At 39.9% G+C, this 19,359-nt stretch overlaps 1 protein-coding gene across 2 annotated transcripts in view; it reads right to left on the reverse strand.

Annotated features, from left to right (window-relative positions):
• Cpq (carboxypeptidase Q) overlaps nt 1–18,445 on the reverse strand; it is a 357,049-nt gene extending 338,604 nt beyond the window's left edge. For both annotated transcript variants that reach the window (XM_041637438.1, XM_041637441.1), the window contains exon 1: nt 18,039–18,445. The gene's annotated coding sequence lies outside the window, so the exon portion shown is untranslated. The remainder of the gene's footprint in view (nt 1–18,038) is intronic.
• Between the last annotated feature and the right edge of the window lie 914 nt (nt 18,446–19,359).

The following is a 19,359-nucleotide window of genomic DNA, read 5'->3' on the forward strand; positions in this document are numbered from 1 at the left end:
GGTCCTCTTGCTTTCATGGAAAGCATTTTACTCATTGAGCCATCTCTCCAGTCCTGTGATGACTATTTTTAGGCAGGAAACTAATTGCATAAGGTACACAAAAAAGTTAAAACAGGGAGAAAAGAGTGGCATTCAAATAATATTTCCATAAAAAGGATAAAGGGGGGGGGGGAATCTAAACTAAGCAAACAGTTCGGTAAAACATATGGGAAGAGAAAGGATAAAGAAACTTAAGTGATAGAGCACAGCAATGGGAATGAGCTATGAAAGAATTATCATAAACAGAATAGAAAACCACCATGAAATGATGATCGTGTTAAAGATATTCACAGACGGGTTCAAACACTGATCAAAATTATGAGAGGGTCATAAAAGATCCAAAAGAGGAACAAGACCAGAAAAAAATGCAAATAAGAAAATAGAAATGAGCTACGGTTGTAGCTCAGTGGTAGAGTGCCTGTCTAGAATGCACAAAGCCGTGGGTTCAATTCCTAGCACTGCAAAAACAAACAAACATCAGCAATGTTAAGAAAATTAGAAATGATTACAGTAAAAATAAATATGAAAAACACTATAGTAAAAAATATATACACATAGAAATAAGGAAACAGAAATCACATATATGCAGGATTAGGAGCTCCAAAGAAGATAGCAGAGCAAAGGGATGTTTAACCTGTTGATTTCCTTCTCCCTAGCAAAAAAAAAAAAAGAAAATAGCAATAATTTATAGTCAATAAAGCGATGAAGTATGAATGTGGCTGGTAAAAGTATTTTTGAGCATGTAGGAAGCCAAAAGCTTTTGTGACATTAAGCAACTTTGTTGCTACATATTTAACAAACCCAGATAGTAAAATTACCACACAGGTCATATGGTGAATGTGCGCGCGCGTGTGTGTGTGTGTGTGTGTGTGTGTGTGTGTGTGTGTGTAATAGCCTATTACTCACATGGTTCTGATAAATACGATAACATGATATTAATAAACCATAGGAACAATAAACATATGCAATAAACAAGATATGTGAGACTGCCACCAACACAGTATGACATATTATCTTACAACAAGCTTTCTTTAATAAGTAGAGGTATGCTACAATTTAATGATAAAAGTATAGTGTAATAAATACATATAGAAACAATGTAACTACTATTATATTATTCTTGTCAGGTGTCATAAGCTGTACATCACTGCACATGCTATACTTTTGTATGACTGGCAGTACAGGAAGCCTGTTTAAACCAGCTCCATGCAAAACATGTGAGTAATGCATTGCTTTATGATATAATGATGGCTACAAGGCCAGTCAACAATAGGAATTTTCAGCTCCATAATAATAATATGAGACCCCTATCATATCTGTAGCAAATCACTGAGTCAAAACATTATTATTAAGTACATGACAGTAATTATAAAAAATTAATGTAACTAAGACCAAAATAAGTAGTGATTATGCTAACAAAATATAATAAATACGTTAGGAGCTCTAACATGTAGTGTTCTGTAATTAACAAAAGTAGATGAATAGCTACAGACAGTCAATACTTCTGAGAGAGGGAGAATCAGTTTTCCCTAGGAATCGGCTCCTTGATAGACTACCCAGTCCTTAGTGTCAGACCCAAAGACATGCTCATCTGAGCAGCATTAAACAGACTCATTATATTATACATACATACATGCATACTTAGATATGTAACAATAATAGAATTAAGAAGAGATTATGAACTGAAAGGTAGTGAGGGGGACACAGGAGCAGTTGGAAGACCTAAGATATGGATAGAAATGCTATAAATGCAGTTCTCATGTATGAAATTCTCAAAAAAATTACTTTAAAAATTGAGCTAAGGAAAGAGGTGAGAAAGCTGCTTAGTGTGTCTGTGCCAAGTCCCTGACCTTGCTCACAGAGGCACATATAACAAGGGGAACAACATAACCCAACCATCCAGCTTCTTTATTGACAAAACTATGAGGAGACCTATGAGCTGCATTATGGATCTTCGGTCCCATAGAGTACTCACTGGTTAATATCTACACGTCTTGGTGGATCTTTATCACTTTATATTAACTGGGCTTTGTATGAATATATGATTCCATTTCTGGCCAATGAATCCATGAGGGAGATAATTGTTTCTCTGCTCTTAAGAAGAACTATAAGAAGAAAGGAGGGTGGCATTTTCCTCTGTCTCTGGATACAGCTACATCTAAGTTTTGCCTGTAAGTGCAAACAGAAAGAAAGAACTATGAAGATGAAAGGCTATGGGCTGAGGGTGGCAATACAGGAATGTGAGAATGTAAAAGCCTTTATTCGATTTCTTTTATAGTCTTGATTTCTCCAACAAATACGCACTGCATGTCTAGTCTTCCTAGGACGTCCCAAACTCAGCCCGTAAGAATATTTGTGGTTTCAATTTTCAGTGTGACTATGATCTATAAAAGAGGCCATAGCAAAAAAAAAAAAAAAAAAAAGACAAAAAATCCAATGGTTCTCTTTTTAAAGACCTTTATTTTTGTTCTTAACAAATCCATTCCTAAACATCAAAAGGGTTTTCCATTCCTTCACTTCCAAAGATAAAACTCTTTTTCAAGTTACTTCCTATTTTACCCAAAACAAAACAAAAACAAAGATAAACTCTTTTTCAAAGTTACTTCCTATTTTACCCAAAACAAAACAAATATAAAATTCTAAAAGTTTTATGGGAGATAATACATCAGAGTATTAAGGGAGTGCCTCGTGCCTCTTCTAAGAAGAAAGGAGTTTGTTCATGTTTTGTGTGAGTCTCTTTCCTCTGTAGAACAACTGCAACAAGTGCTAACCTGAATGTGTGCACCTGGACGGAGTGCTGATGGCCCTTTATCTAGAGCAGTGGTTCTCAACCTTCCTAGAGCTATGACCCCATAATACAGTTCTACATGCATGGTGACCCCAACCATAAGATTACTTCCTTGCTACTTCATAACTATAATTTTGCTACAGGGATCACAATGTAAATACCATCTAAGGGATCATGATCCACAGAATGAGAACCACTCATCTAGCATGGGGATGTATTTGATCACAATCTAGAACAGAATCTTCATGAAGACATGAATGTCAAGCTTTCTCTCTCTTTTGCAGTTTTTGTGGTTTTGTTTAAACACAAATAAAACATGTATCCAAGTCATCTACTACTCATCTTCTTTGCTACATAGCCTGGTATTGGGCTTGGTGATGTTGATGACCAGCTGTGCGGTCTTACTGTGGTAATTTCCATTTCTTGGAGGAAACATTGTGCAAAGTCAGCACAGTAATATCCACTGCACAACAGCAGCTCCTCCAGATCCTTGACATTGTGAACCAGAAACTTCCAGAAGCTGCTAGGCAGCAAATGCTTGGTTTTCTTGTTGCTCCCATAAGCAATGTTGGGCATTAGGGTCTGGCCCTGAATCTTCTCTGCATCCTGCTCTCAGTACCTCTGGGTTTTCTCCAGTTTAACTTAATTTTGTCGTATCAGTCTGACTGGTGCCTGATGAACTTCTTGGTCCTCTTTTGTACAATCTTCGCCTTCACCAGAGGCTGGAGGGCAGCCATGATGTTGCAAAAGAGATGGTGGCAACCTTATAGGTTTCATCATGCAAGTCTAGTTCTCTTCATTGCTGCATCCTCAATACCAAGAACAGCATCAGGCATGTTGGAGGTGCCATAGCCACTGCACAGTGCCTGACCGGACAGTATACAGCCCCCAAGGATACCTGTTGTGTGACTTTGTTTGAATGGTGAAACCCTGTGAAGGCACAATGTATCTGCTAACTACTGCTCTGCGTTCTGTGATAAAGGCACTTTCATGAATGGCAGAAGTCCATGAAGCCTTAATTTTGCCTTTATTGTTTCATTTTTGGTACATAATAAGCTAATACTAAACACTGTATAAAGACACCCTCTTCTGTTCCACCTAAACCTTAAGAACCTTTTCAAACTTGAGAATAATATGCTTCTTTGTCCACCCAGGAAGCTATTAGTGAAATCAAATAAACAATTTCTAACTGTTCAAAGTTTTCCATTTTTTCCCTCAAATTTAAACACATGAAAATAGTCTTTCAAAGAAATTCTATAGGAAAATGAAAAGAAAACTAGAAATAATAAAAAAAAAAGTTGAATCTTTCTGTACTCTGTAGGTACAAAGCAAGAGAATGCTGGCAAGGGTGTTCTTTTTTTTCCTATATGGAAATGAGCTGCAGATTCTTCATGAGTCTTCATTCATCCCAAACACGAGAATGGCTTGGAGGAATATTCTTTGAAAGTGCACTAAATCAAGCTTCAAGCTGCCAAGTTCCTTGTTACAGCTGCCCAATCTTAACTAGGCCATTTCTTTTTCTTCTGTTTTGTATAATCCACATGGCTTTGACAATACAATGGCCGGTACTGTAGTAAAGCTACTGATCCCAAGAGAGGGTGTTCTTCTCGGCAAGTTAAGAACTGAAGAGGACTATGAAAGCCACTTTATGCTATAGCTTCATATAATTTACAGCAGAGCATTAGGCATACTGAAAAAGAACCATGCCTGTGGTCTTAGACATGTTTACACATGCTCTCCACACACAGGCACAAATAATTGCACATTTGTGGATGCACTCCAATTTTATGTCCCTACACTTTATTGTTAATAGTTTTAGCCCCTGTGGTACTAGGTACAAAGAAGGATTTCAGGATAAGTATTTCTAAGCCAGTGTGTCAGTAGTTGACAAAAGATTTAAAAGGTAGCTTCAGGGAAAGGAATTGCACCTAATCTCACTGCATAGGTTTCTTTTCTATTGTCAGATTTTGGAGGTTTTGTTATTATGTGACAGGGATTGAACATAGGACCTCACACATGCAAGGCAAGTTCTTTGTCATTGAGCTACACCTTCAACCTTATTACAGTTTTATCTCAAAACCATTGTTGGCTGACACACATAAAAATGCAAAGATACTTCATGAATCCTCTCTGAAGTTTTCCCCAGGGTAAAATTTTGTGATACTATAGTGTAATATGCTAAGTAGGATGCTGCCATTGAGACAGGCAGAATACAAAATATTCAAGTGTCACAAAGAGCCCCCCATGGTGCTCTCTTAGAGTTATGTTTACCCACCCCCTTATTCCACCACAACTTCTTAAGTCCTGACAACCACATTCTGTTTCCTATTTCTATAATTTTAACATGTCAAAATGTAGTGCACTCAGCATTGTATACATAATCTCTGAGGGTTAGCTTTTTTAAGTCAGCAGAATTCCCTAGAAATTCATTGAAATTATTACCTATATAATCTGCTTTTCTTATTTGTGACTATTGGCCCAGATGAGATATATATATGTCATTGTAATTTTATCTGTCTTGTTTCCAGAATTTGGCTATTACAAATACTACTGCAATAAACATGGAATATAAGGCTTTCATTTGAATTTAAATCTTGGTCTGAGGATTTAACTTGATTGTACAATCAGTTTTCTAATAAGTGTGAGTTCCCAGACTTGATCCCCAAAACCAGAAGAAGAAAGGGAGGGAGGGAGAAAAGGAGGGAGGGAGGGGAGAAGGAAGGAAGGGACAGAGGAAGCAAAGGAGGAAGGAAGCAAAAGTAGGATTGCAAATCTATTAGAATGGCTCTATGATTGTAAGCAAGTGTGCAGGAGATCACACTTTCCAAGAATTCTCCTGTTCTGACCACCCTACCTATACTTCCTGCCTGGCTACTGGCCAATCAGCATTTAGTTAAAGCAATACAAGTGACAAATCCTTACAAGGTACAAGACCATTGTCCCACAGCAAAACCCTTGCTTTGCACATTTTTAAATCAATAGTAGAGAAACTAAGCAGGGAGGAGAAAATGTGGCAGGCATTTCAGAAGATACAAAAGCTGATAGAGGAATAGGGAATATAGCCAGTGTTGCAGGCATGTAGGAAATTACCATTATTTAATCAAAGGAACTGGAAAGCCTTAAACATGTTTTAAAGCTCCAGTTTGCTTTAGGAACTATGTGGGATTATACAAATAGTTTTAGGAACTATGTGGGATTATACAAATGAAGAAAAAAAGCATCAAGCCAATTCTTAAAACAAAGCAAAACGAAGCTACCTAGCCTGACCAACATGGCCCAGACATCCTATTCTTAGCAGACGACAAGTTATGGCCTGTGACTAGCCAATGCGTAATCTCATTTTCCAGTTTGCTTTTCTTTTCTTTTGCTTTGACTTTTATCTTTAAGGTAATCCTCCCCTTACTCCTGCCCTGATCCATTTGACCCTCTTCAGAACTATAACAAACCATCTATAGTAGGTATGGTCTCACTACACCTGAGTAAAAAATTAAACACACTATTTAAAGGGTGTGGGTGTCACAAATAGAAGCTGTTTGCATGAGAATGACTAAGATGTGAATCTGTCCATCATGTACTGGAGGTTCATATTCAGGGTATAAAGCAGCAAGACAGGCTAAACCATGATATGGAAACTACAGGAACAGAGATCAGCCCATAGTAAACTCCTTGGACTCTGAACCCAGAGCCGCACACAATCATATCAGCCACTACTGTCCCAGGAAGCCCTTCATATGTCTTGGCCAAATCAACCCCCTGATCTGTTGACTCCTCTCTCCTATCCCTTCCATCACTCTTCATACATTTCACAATCACTTTTAAACACCATTTTCAGGATGATTTTCTTGATCGTCACTCTCTCTTTGCACAGGCTGCGTATCTTTTTCTATGATGTCCTTGCCCCCTATATTTATCTTCTTCAACATATTTCACAGCCTCAATTTAAATTACCAAGGTTATGTCACTGACAAAGTTTCTCAAAGGAAAGGTTATCATACGGAGAATCTGTCACTTTGTTAACTCTTAAAGTGAACTGTGTTGATCATCCTTATCATCCACCCACCGCTCAGCACCTGTGGCATAGAGCTACCAGCTGGGTCTTGGCTGAGTGAAGAGCCTTAGCCTCCAGTCCATCACCCATCTATTCAAACCATCACTTCAGAGTCAGATTAACCCACATCTGCAATTGGCAGCTAATGACTCTAACAATGTTTTCATTAGCATCTTAAAATCCTCTGCCTTTCCTTCTTAACCCCCTTTGCTTTCCTCAGAACAAATACTGAATTTTCTTTGTGTATGCTCCAAGGTGCACAGTGTTACCACCAACAGTCAAATCGCCATGACAAACATTTCTGCTATAAACTAAGTGCTGGCCCCAGCTGTATCCTCTGTATTGCTGGGCAACCCTTATATTTATCTTCAGTTGACACCTATCAGATTCCCCTACAGCAGCTGCTACAGAATACTTCCAGTTTCTTTAAGCTCCAAATCCTACCCCTTTTCTCCCCCAGGCTCAGAAAAAGCTCCCCTCTACATAACTGAGGGGACAATTTTACGATCGTGAGATGGTTTGAATCTTTTTTCTCCTCAGAGCTTTTCTAGTCCCACTCCCATCTATACACTGCTTCTCAGCTCTCACCCGGTGAAGGAAATGCCTACCAGACATTCCGATGCCAAATTTTTGCACCAAATATTAGACATCCCCCATCTTTGCTTCTTTCCTTCATCACACAGGAATTGTGAACCTTGTCAGTCCAAACAGCATTTTGTGGTTCACTAGTGTGTGCGAAGTAGTTAGACAATCCCACTTAAAAGAGAGCCTAGTATTAATAAAGTAGTTTACAAATAGTATATTATTTAATACTGGTGACAATCATTGATACTTTTGTTATTATATTATATATTTTATTGATTAGGAAATAGATGCAAGGGGAATAAGAAAGCTTACTCAAGGACACAGAAGTTGGTTTTGCGTCCCTCCCATTAATATATTACAAGTTTTCCAAAGATGAAACAAACGCTTTCTTGATTTTTGTCCCATGTTTTGCTCTCTCTGTACTCACTGCTGTTCTCATCACAGATACTTATTGAGCATTTCTATCAACAAGGATAGGAATGCATATATACCACACATAACTGTCACTAAGGCTTCTTGAAATGTTTGCTGAAGTGTTGAAAAAATGAATTTTGTTTTTAAATATTTAAAATATCTGTTTTAAATATTTTTTAAAAAGTATTTAAACAGGGTGGTGGTGGCACATGCCTTTAATTCCAGCACTCAGAAGGCAGAGGCAGGTGGCTCTCTAAGACTTTGAGATCAGCCTGGTCTATAAAATTTGTCTTGTAAAAACAAATATATATTAATATATATGTGTATATATATACATATATATATTATATCAGTACTCAGTTTTTCTCTTTTTCTCAGAGGCAATCGTTTTCTAAAACACTGCTAGCGCAATTCAAAATGCAAAGAAATTAATGCTCTGGAATGTTCTTTGGTTTGAAAGGTACTTTTTGCCTGGGTGTTTTTCTTCAGTTACCTAACTTTGCTCTTTGACCCACAACTTGACACAGTTTCCACAGCTCTCAAGAGCTTTCTTTGTCTGAATAAAGACAAGATCAAGTCCAGAGAGGAAGAACCCACAGCAGCTTCAACTGAAATTGCTTCCATAACAGAGACCAAGGCTGGCACTGAGGTTTCTGGGGAAGCAAACATTTCTCCCATTGACAAGAGTTTAATTGGACATTTTGAGAATCCAGTGTCATGTATGCAGATGCAAATGTTTGAAAAGTTGTTCACAGTGTAGTCTGTGCCAGAGAGGCCCCAATGCCAAGCCAGCAAACAGCCTCTCACTTACTCTGCTGGACTCAGTTTCTAAAGACATTTCAGCGCTCTCTGGGCTTGTAAATTTCCACATCCAAAGACCCAATCTGTGTTTTCAAAACAAGCCTTTTCCCACATGGGCACACATCAGTCCTTACCCTGCCAATCTTGCTACTTCTTGTTCTGATTTAAAAAAGGAATTAGAAAAATAATTTGTAAGGTGTTTGTGCCATCCCTAGAAGTGTAGATTAAATGTTCAATAGATTTTGGAAACCAATACAAAGTTAGCAACAGACCCCAGTCCCTTTTTTTGAATTAAAATCTTGAGTGTTATGAGATGTGATTCTGTTATTCCCAGTCCCAGGGAAAGACTGCTTAGGAGCTCAGCTAAGGGACAAGTCCACTGTAACAGGTGAGCTATAGAGAAGTGTGCTTGATAAGTAGAATAAAAAACATATTAACAAATGAGGATCGAGGAATTTATAAGCATCAAGCTATTAATAGTCCACCTTAAATTATACAATGTAGAAAATATAAAAGTATTGCCTATTTTGCTGGGCGGTGGTGGCGCACGCCTTTAATCCCAGCACTTGGGGGCAGAGGCTGGTGATCTCTGTGAGTTCAAGGCCAGCCTGGTCTACAAGAGCTAGTTCCAGGACAGGTTCCAAAGCTACAGAGAAACCCTAAAAAAAGTATTGGCAATTTTAATATTGCTTTTCTTTTGTCTTCCTGTTATTTCTCAAGAGAAATTGTTAAATATGTAAACGTATTTTTAGTTTGGTCCTATGCTGGTTCCTTCCGTGTCAGGCTGGAGTTGGTGAGCTCCGGTTAGCTCAGGTAAACTGTTTCAGTGGGTGTCCCCATCATGGTCTTGACCTCTTTGCTCATATTCTCACTCCTCCCACTCTTTAGATTTTAGGAGCTCAGCCCTGTGCTCTGCTGTGGGTCTCTGCCTCTTTTTCCATCAGTTGCTGGATGAAGGTTCTATGGTGACATGTAAGATAGTCATCAATCTGACTACAGGGCAAGGCCACTTCGGGCCCCCTCTCCATTATTGCTTAGGGTCTTAACTGGAGTCATCTTTGTGGATTCCTGGGAATTTCTCTAGTGCCAAGTTTCTTGCTAATCCCATAATGACTCCATCAATCAAAATATCTCTTTCCTTGCTCTCCATCTTTGTCCTTCCTCCATCTTGACTATCCAGTTCCCTCAAGTTCTCTTCCCCTCTTCTCTTCTCCCCTCTTCTCCCCTCCACATTCAAACTAGATCTTCTGAATGTGGGTGACAGTTCTGTGACTGGGGCAGACTGTGGGCCCACTGACAGTGGCACCAGGATTTAGCCCTACTGCATGTACTGGCTTTTTGGAACCTATTCTCTTTGGAGGAATACCTTGCTAAACCTAGATATAGTAGGGAGGGCCTTGGACCTTTCTCAAAGCAACGTGCCTTACCCTCTCTGAGGAGTGGATGGAGGTGAGAGGGGAAGGTAGAGGGAACAGGAGGAGGGGAAGGAGTAGGAACTGGGATGGGTATGTAACATGAAAAAAGATAGTTTTTAAAAAAAATAAAATAAAAACAAAAATAAAATAAAAAAGATTCCAAGTCACGTGGCTAAACAAAGACAAGGAAAAAAGACATTATTTGTGTGTGTGTGTGTGTGTGTGTGTGTGTGTGTGTGGCACTTGCACATGCACACATGCATATAGGTGATCCTCTGGAACTATAGTTACTTGTGGTTATGAGTCACTCAATGTGGGTCCTGGAAACGGTGCTGGAAATCAAACTTCAGTCTTCTGCAAGAGCAGCAAGTACTCTTAACCACTGAGACATGTCTCCAGCACCAGAAAATTTTAAATGTTTAAAGCCCTAAACTGGATATATACATAATGAACACTTATCATGTATTAAAAGTAGTTAATTCCAAAAAGAAAAAAGAATCTTTAGCAAAAGGTTCTGCCACACTTGCATAATGTTAACATGAAAAGTAGAGAAGAGAAATCAGAAGTCAAGAATGAGAATAAATATCTCATGAGGATAAAAAAGAAACTTAAACTCAGCGTTGCCTATATCTCCACTTTCAGCTGCAATATAAAAAACTTGCAAGTCACTGTTCCTGTCCTTACCACAACAAATAGAAACAAACAAACTGAAAACCAACAATTTTCTCTGGTTAATCAGAGAACCAAAGGACAAACCAACATTGTAAGATTAAAGAAATGGGCAAATCCAGAGTCACAATCAAGATTTATTCACTTGGACCAGCGCCACCAGAGCCATGTGCAGGTAGGAACATGGAAATGGCAATTGGGAAAAGCTGAAGGAAGATGAGTCTAACACACAGTCCATTGAAAAGTGTGAAGTTCTTGGAGCCCTGGTCTTGGTGAAGGATGTATCAACCATTTGGAGCAATCCCAAAGCAACTATAGTGAAGAGGACCAGAGATCAGAATGCCAACACTAATGTAAAAAGCCACAAATGATGTCACATGCCCATTATCCCATTGGTGGAGAGGCAGAGACAAGAGGAGTCATGGGTAGTTGCTGGTTAGTCTAGTCAAGTCAGTGAGCCCCTGGCTCAGTTAGAGACCCTGTCTCAGAAACAAAGATAGAGTCACTGAGGAAAACATTCGATCTCAATATATGACCTCTGCATTCACCTCGACACTCACAAGAACCCACAACACACATATTGCATTAACACCTCTATACATACACAAAAAATCGGATATCTGCTAATCATGTATGTATTTGTTATTTTTCCTGTTGTTGTGAGAATTTCAAATAAAGGAGGGATTTATTTTTACTCACAGTCCATCATGGAATGGAAATTTATAAAATAGGGTAGCTTGAGGTAAATAGTTACTCCAGCCCAAGGAATGGGGCAGCCCACAGCTTTGGTATGTATTCTACCTAAATTAACCTAATCTACATCATTTCTCACAGGTGTGCCTGGAGGTCTGCCTCCTAGATGATTCTTAAGGAATTATAAATATTCCTCTCATATAGTTTATATCTGTTAACAGTATGCTATGGCTCTGGATCTAACGTAATGGCCTTTGCTTTGGAAAGTTCTTGCTGCACGCATGAGGACTGGAGTCTGAATGCGCACAACCCATGATCACAGAGTGATGTGAAAGATGTAGGAATAGTGGCCACTTATTCTCCCAGGAAGGAGATGTGGCTGGAATTTAGAAAGATCTCATAGAATGGTTGGATTTTTAAACTGTGTTTTAAGGCCTGAAGACTCAGAGGAAAGAAAAAAAGGTATTCCAAGCAAAGAGAATCGCAAAAGCAAGGTGAAAGAGGTGGGTGAACATGGACACATCATTTCTAGAATGATGGAGGTCCAGTACAGCTGCAGAGGAGATGTGTACCACTCAGAAACAAATGATGCCTGGATGCCAAGCTATTCCTTTGTTACCCACCCCCATTCACTTTCTAGTTTCTTGACACACATTTTTCTATGTAGCCTAGGCTGGACTCCAACTTGAGATCCTCCTGCCTTAGCCTTCTAAGTGTTGGGATTATATGGGTGTGTGCCTTTTACCTGGCTCTTAAAATTTCTTATAAGAAGAAATATGACTGGACTTTTTAAAAAAGAAAGTAACCATAGTAAGAATGTTTTAGAAGAACTGGATAGAGCCAGAGTCAGGAGGACATGGGAGATCCTGTTGCTGGGGGCCACATGAAACAAAGGTAAGTTTGAGATATTTTTAGAAGTATAGTGGGCAGGATTTAATAATAGGTAAATATGGAAAATAAAGCATATAATACTTTTGAGGCTTTTGTATTGCATAAATTGGCAAATGAAGATTCCATTAGTGAATATAATTCTTATAAAATTAGTGAATATTCCGGGAGAACACAGGTGGTTGCACCTATGCTGTGAGGGCATTGGTGGAGGCTGCTGCTGCCACCCTCCAACAGATCTCCAGTCTAAAACGGCACATCTGTTTGACAGAGCAAGGAGGAGTAAAAAGAAAGACAGACTTGACTAATAACTGTATATGGTATTTTAGGTGGAGTTTTGAAGTTCTCTAATCCTTATGTCAGAGCCAGTGAAGGAAGAAAGGCTGAAGACTTGGGTGTTCCTAAATGTCATCAAGAGAAAGTGAAACTACTGGACATGGTGACTCAAGCCTGTAATCCTAATACTAGGGAAACAGAGACAGGAAGATTGCAGGTTTGAGCCCAGTCTGGGATATCCAAGGAGACGCCTTAAAAACAAACCAAAATGAAGCAAAAAAAAATTAAATTAAATAAATCAAAAACAAAGAGAAACTTAAGGATTGGAGTGGAGAAAAGGGGGTGGTACAAAGGAATAAGAAGTGGGGAAAGTGTAGCAGAGAGAGACCAGTAAAAACACAGTAAAGGCTTATTTAGAACACAGGGAAGGAACTAATTTCCTCTTCTAGATAACTGCTCTTCTAATGACAACAAAACTGAAGACTCTTCTTGTATTTTTCTGTTTGTAAACAAATAAAAGAATATCTGAGGTATGGATGCTGACAGAGAGGTTGAAAAGTAATTGGAAGGTTTTGCACCGAGTGAAGAGTGACAGGAAGGAAGAAACAGATAAAAAAGAAAAGGGAGAAATTTTATTTTATTAGAAGAAATTTTTCAGAACATTTGGTAAAGTCTATGACAAAATGCTAACAAGGGAAAAGACCAACACAGTATGAGTTGGTGTAATAGTATCCAGCTCTTTGTAGAAAAGAATGTATCAGCATAGTACCTTACAGACAAAGAACACCTTTGCATTTGGTTGCTACAGGAACAATTCAAAGTAGATGCAGCTGGATACTCTGTATCTTTCTTGTATAAGTTAAACTTTAAAATTAAGGTGCCTACACTTTGTCTCAGTTCCTATGGATGGCAGTAATTGATTCACAACCTTCTGCCTTTTAGTCCATGGCAACATTTATTATCATAGAGCCTTGCTTTGCCTTGGAACTTTTTGCTGTATGTTCCCTCTAACTCTGTCAACCATGTCAAGGAAGAAACTAAAGCAGCAGAGTCAAGAACTCTAGGGAGAGGGTCAGTGCTGGAAGGTTCCTAGCACCAGCACTGGAAGACCCTGAAAGGTGGGATTTAGAGTCTATGAAAATCATGAGATACTTTCAGTGCAAGAGGAGGGTCTCCAGTATAAAACATTCATGACTTGATCTTTAGCAAGGAAGACAACTCTTTTATGAATTGAACAAACATGCTGATAACTATTTTATCAAGTGAACAATCTTTCAATGGTAGATATTGTGAATAAAGTCAAAGCAGTACTGAATTCTCTTAAGGTAAAATACACCTGCAATACTGCTTGTCACATGTATAGTATGTGAAGACTTGGATATCAAGTATTAAGAGAATGGTCTGCTTCTTAATCTCTGGATCATTAAAGACCTTTTAAAATATACTGAACATGATGATTTTCAGTTAAATGAATCTACTAACCTTTACTACTTAGCAAGTATCTACAAGCAGGGCGTTGAACAATATAAAACTCAGTTGGGAAATAGAAAGACAAGTGTAACTCTGTACTGCCCTCAGTCTGACTCTGAGGAGGACCCAAAGGAAACAGTCATTCATGTAAATTCATCCATATAGTGGGGAGACCCAGGGAAACCAGAAACTCTTATGGTCCTTGAATCCATATCAGCATTAAAAATTAAATAAAGAATTTTTTTGTTTGTATCTGTGTGGTATAGGTGTTTTGTTTGAATGTGTATGTTTGCATGTACATTCCTGTAGAGGTCCAAAGTTGAAATCCAGAATCTTCCTCCATCTCTTTACCTTATTCATTGTGGCAGTGCCTCTTAAGTGAACACAAAGCTTTCCAGCGAAGGCAACTTTGGAACACACAGGAGATATCCAGTATGCCCCAGGGAACCCTGAAAACACAGGTATGCAACTACACCTACCCTGCATTGCCATTTGGTGTAGGTAAATATGTGATAGTTAACGCTCTTGCTCAAATTTGGTGCTCTATTCTTTATCTGGCGATAGCATATAGTCAGTAAACTGCTGAGATATCAATATTTGCTAATAAAACAGTAACAAAAAAGAAGCACTACTTTACTATATTACAGAGACGAACCCAGTGCTGAATGGGGTGGCTCACACCTATAACCCCACCATTTGGGAAGCTGAGAGGCAAGAGTTGCAGTAATTTTGAAGGCAAATTTGGCTACATACTGAGTTCCTGAGCAACTGAAGTACAGAGTGGAAAATTGTGTTAAAACAAAACAGGAAGGGTAGAAGAAAATAAAATGAGGGAAGGGAGAAGGGACAGAGAAAAAAGAAGAAATGAGGGAGGAAGAAGCAGGCAGAAATGAAGAGAACAGACTAATAATCCAACAATTGCAAGCACATGAATGGATTATTTATTTTTAAAAGCTAAGTGGTTTAGGAAAAGTGGAAGTGGGGGAGAGAAAGTACATTTTAGAGCTCTAGCTCCAGGGCTAGTAATAAAAGTTTTTGCTTTAAATTTTTTCATAATACTGTGAGCAAAAGGAAAGTCTATTCCATCATATCAGCCTCCAGGGCAGAAAACACTAGCCTCCTGAGCTAAATCAAACTGGCATGGGCTCTCAGACTTCAGGCAGCTGCCATTGGTCTCTGCCTTCCGTGAGGCTAACCCTGGCAGACAAAAGGAAGCAAAATAAATTTCCACTTATTTTATAGCTACTTTTTTGCTCTCATCAATTAATTATAAGAGTCCTGCAAGCCCATCTTGCATTCCCAGTGTTCCCTATTAGGGTGTTGGCAAGCAACCCCTCACCAAAGACACAAAGCTAACAAGTTCACGCTTGTGCACACATGCACATGCGCGTGCACACACACACAGTTTTTAGTCAAGGTGCAATGCCCTTAAGTTGTTCACTGATGACAACCCTCAGTGTCACCTACTTTAAATTCCCTAAATCAGTAAAATTATTAGGATACACCAGTATTTAGGTTTGATGTATGGAATCATAGTGGAATTCAAACATTTTTGTTTAGGTTTTTTGTTTTGTTTTTGAGACAATATCTCACCGGGTAGCCTAGGCTGCCCTTAAACTCAGAGCAGTCCTCCTGCCTAAGCCTCTCCAATGCTGGAATTGCAAGTGTGTGTCACCAAACCTGGCTGGCAATCTTATTCCATTGTGTGGGTGTGTGAGCACGCATGCGCACACATACACACACATACACACACAGGCACACTATAGTGCATATGTGGAAATCAGAGGACAACTTGCAGATTTTACCCACACCAGGGTAAATTTAATTCAGGTCATCAGAGTTGTTAGTAAGGTCAAAGGAGTTTCAGTTGTACCTTGGTCTTCGGTTTATAGTAAGTATTAAATGGGGCAATATAAGTAGGACGTTTAAATGGACAGTAAAGTGTGTGGTCAGAGAACTATACACATCAGCCTTGAACATTTCATCTCTGAATGACACATGTTTCTTGGGAAAAGAGCCTAAGAAAGTCAGCTTTTTTTCTCCAAGTGAAACATTTACTCTATATCACCAGATAAACTTGAAATAAACAGGTAACCGCGATTTTATTCTGGGATTGTGTGTTTGTTAGACATAGTGCACAAAGAAATATATTAATATTTAAATAAAATGCCCTTTTAAGTGTCCTCTAAAAATATCCAAGGTCCTTCCAGCTCTAAAATGTTGTGATCTATGATAAAAATTCATAATGAAACAATTTTCTGGAAATCATGGGATTATCTGACGGCATTGACTGGAAACAACTGAGACCCAGACTGGGAGCCTGTAACAGTATAGGAGAAAATATTGACTTCTTTTCTCTACCAACTGAAGGTCTCAGGCTCTGCTTGCAAGTGTGGTAAAGAAAGCAAGTGAGCTGTATCTGCAGACAAAGAAGCATGTAAAGACTCACAGAATCCCAAGCAGAACAGAGGAAGTATGTAGAATTCCATGAAATAATTCAAAACTTCACCCTCGATCAAAGAATGTGCAAGAAATTTAACTCGGGAGGAATTTAGCTAAGTGACATCATTTTAGAGATTGAAAAAGTAAAAGCTAGTGATGGGACAATGGTTCATTTTGTAAAGTGCTTACCATGCAAACATAAGGACCTAACACCCACGTCAAAGTCAGGTGCAGTGGTGCATGGATATGACCCCAGCACTGGCAGGGTGGAGACAAGTGGATTCCTGGACCTCACTGGCCAACTGATCTAGCTGAATCAGTGATCTCGGGGTTCATGGAGATGTGCTGTCTCAATAGTTTAGGGAAGAAAACCCTTGAAGACACGTGATGTTGACTATTGGCTCCATAGGCTCATGCACACATGTGCATACACACAGAAACACACACACACACACACACACACAGAGAGAGAGAGAGAGAGAGAGAGAGAGAGAGAGAGAGAGAGATCAAATGACAAACTCAAGGTCAACTGGTTTTTGTGGAACCTGGGGTCTAGGAAACAGAACTGCAGCAGTGACCAACTGTACGTGCACAAATATAAATTACTTTTTTCCCACTAGTACATAATTAGCTTTCTTCATTCACCTACAACTCAACCAGTCCTTGTCTAAGGAAAACAAGCATTGTTCATAGTCTCGTCCTCAAAGAAAATATCTGGTTTTACACACAAGTCAGTGACATGGTTCGGCCTTTAGAAGTACCTTTGCACTGTGGAAATACATTAAATATTACAGTGACAATGATGCCTCAAAAAAAAAAGCAGGGGAGAACAAATTACAAGCAAGAAACAGTTCACTTATGTTTTGTTTTAAGCAAACGCATATATTCAAATCCAAGTAAAGGTAGAAAACAGGGCGCGGAAGTCTGGTGATTATTTAACAACTACATAGAACCACTTCTCTCACTTAATTCCGAGAAAACAGAGTTGAAAGACCGCTGTCTGCACTTCATATCCACTGTGCTGGTCATGTATTTGTTCACGCTGCTGTTTCCAATGTTTGCCCACTTAATTCATTCGATTCTACCTCATAGTCGTTTGTTAGTTATTGAGAGCTATTGTAGCACCATTAGGTGCTACAAGTCAGACACTGGCAACTCAAAAAGCGAGCTCTTCGCGCTGAATTGAAAGAATGAGGTAGAAAGTGAAAGAAATCCCCAAAGCACCAGCACCCTGCCCCATAAAGCCTCCTTGCAGCTCAGTAGACTAGAGAACATTCAGATAGGGGCTGAAGGCAGCTCCTAGGCAGATGAGGTGCAGGGCAGGGCTGCGAGTGACAGACAGCAGCTTCGGGGCTCTGCCTCAGGGTTTCAGTGTGACTGGAGGCAGTCCCAGGCCTCAGCTGGTGGCTCTGCAGCCCTCAGGAAGCCCATTAGTAGCCAGGCCTGCTGGCCTCGCCCGCCCACCCGCCTCCCAGGAGAAGCCGGTCGCCCACAGCCCCGGTGCACGCACCTAGTCGCGAGGCTCTGCGGAGCAGCGGCGGCCACACCCGGGTGAGGCCTGCAGCCAACCGGGCCGAGTCCGGGGGCGGGAACGGGAAGGTCGCTCGGGTCGCGCTGGGCCCTTAGGGCGGGACTCCGGAGGCCCCAGGAGCTGCTCCCGGCGCCCTGGGTCTGCCAGCCTGGCTTCTTCACACCGTACCAGCTGAGGAGACCGCCCTGACCAATGGCCCGAGGACGATGGTGCAGCCCACCTTGCCTCAGCCTGAGGTCTGGGCTTTATCAGAAGTTGTGGCTGGACGGACCTGACCTGGACTGGTGTCTGTCTCCCTGAGCCTGGGTTAGGCCAAGTGGGGTCCTCAGGAAGCCTTGCACTGGGAACTGTCAAACTCCTCCCCAAGGGAAGAGCTGAACAGTTATATTGCCCATGCCGGAAATAATCCAGCACTGGGGAGGCTGAGCAGACAAGGAGATCTCCCAGGACTTTGAGCCTTAGCAAGGGACACAGAACGAGTAAGACCCTGTCTCAAAAACAAAACAACACACCAGATTATTTTCTCCCTCCCTGCACGGTTTAAGGACTATAACAGAAGGCAGAGGACGTGATCTAAACTAGGGAATCAGAAATTCTTGTTTGTTTAGGCATTAGAAGGTGTCCGGGAAAGAAATATGCTTTACTATTCACAAAGCATGTGTGCACGTGTTTCTAACTTTTTTTTAATTATTATTATTTTAGTGAGTACGAATTCCTTTGCTTAGCCAGACTCTTTATCACAGTTATCTTGGTGAAACACTTCTCAGTTCTGACTTTGCTCTTAATCACAAACACCAAGGAAAAACGTCGGTATGCTCAAACATGTGTGTGTGTTATCTCAGAACTCAGAAGATGAGGCAGGGTGAGTGTGAATTTTAGGCCAGCCTGAACTGCATAGGAAGAGGCTAAGAAAAGCAGGAAAGAACAGAATTATATTAAGAACATTTAGAGTCCTTTCCTCTATGTGCACACAACTCTCAGATAACAGTGTCTACTAGTCCTGTTTCCTTCCACAAAGTACCATCTCTGTCAGGTATTCAAGGGTCTTCACAACATGGCCCTAGCTTGCCTTTCCACAAAGAGTCGTATCCAGCCCCACTGGGTTACATTTTTCTGAAACTACCAGAACAAAGAATAAGTTGTATTATTTCTAATTTTTATAATTATTATTATTATAAAATGCAATAAAAATCTAGCAAGTGTATATTAAAAGCTGTAAAATTACAAACTCTAGTTTTTGTTTTAAAAATGTATACAGTTTTCAATAAGGAAAAAAACTGCCCTATTTTACATTCCTAGC

This window comes from Microtus oregoni, unplaced genomic scaffold (genome assembly GCF_018167655.1).
Source record: "Microtus oregoni isolate MIOR12 unplaced genomic scaffold, Mior012 000053F_ref0000044, whole genome shotgun sequence".
Taxonomy (NCBI): domain Eukaryota; kingdom Metazoa; phylum Chordata; class Mammalia; order Rodentia; family Cricetidae; genus Microtus; species Microtus oregoni.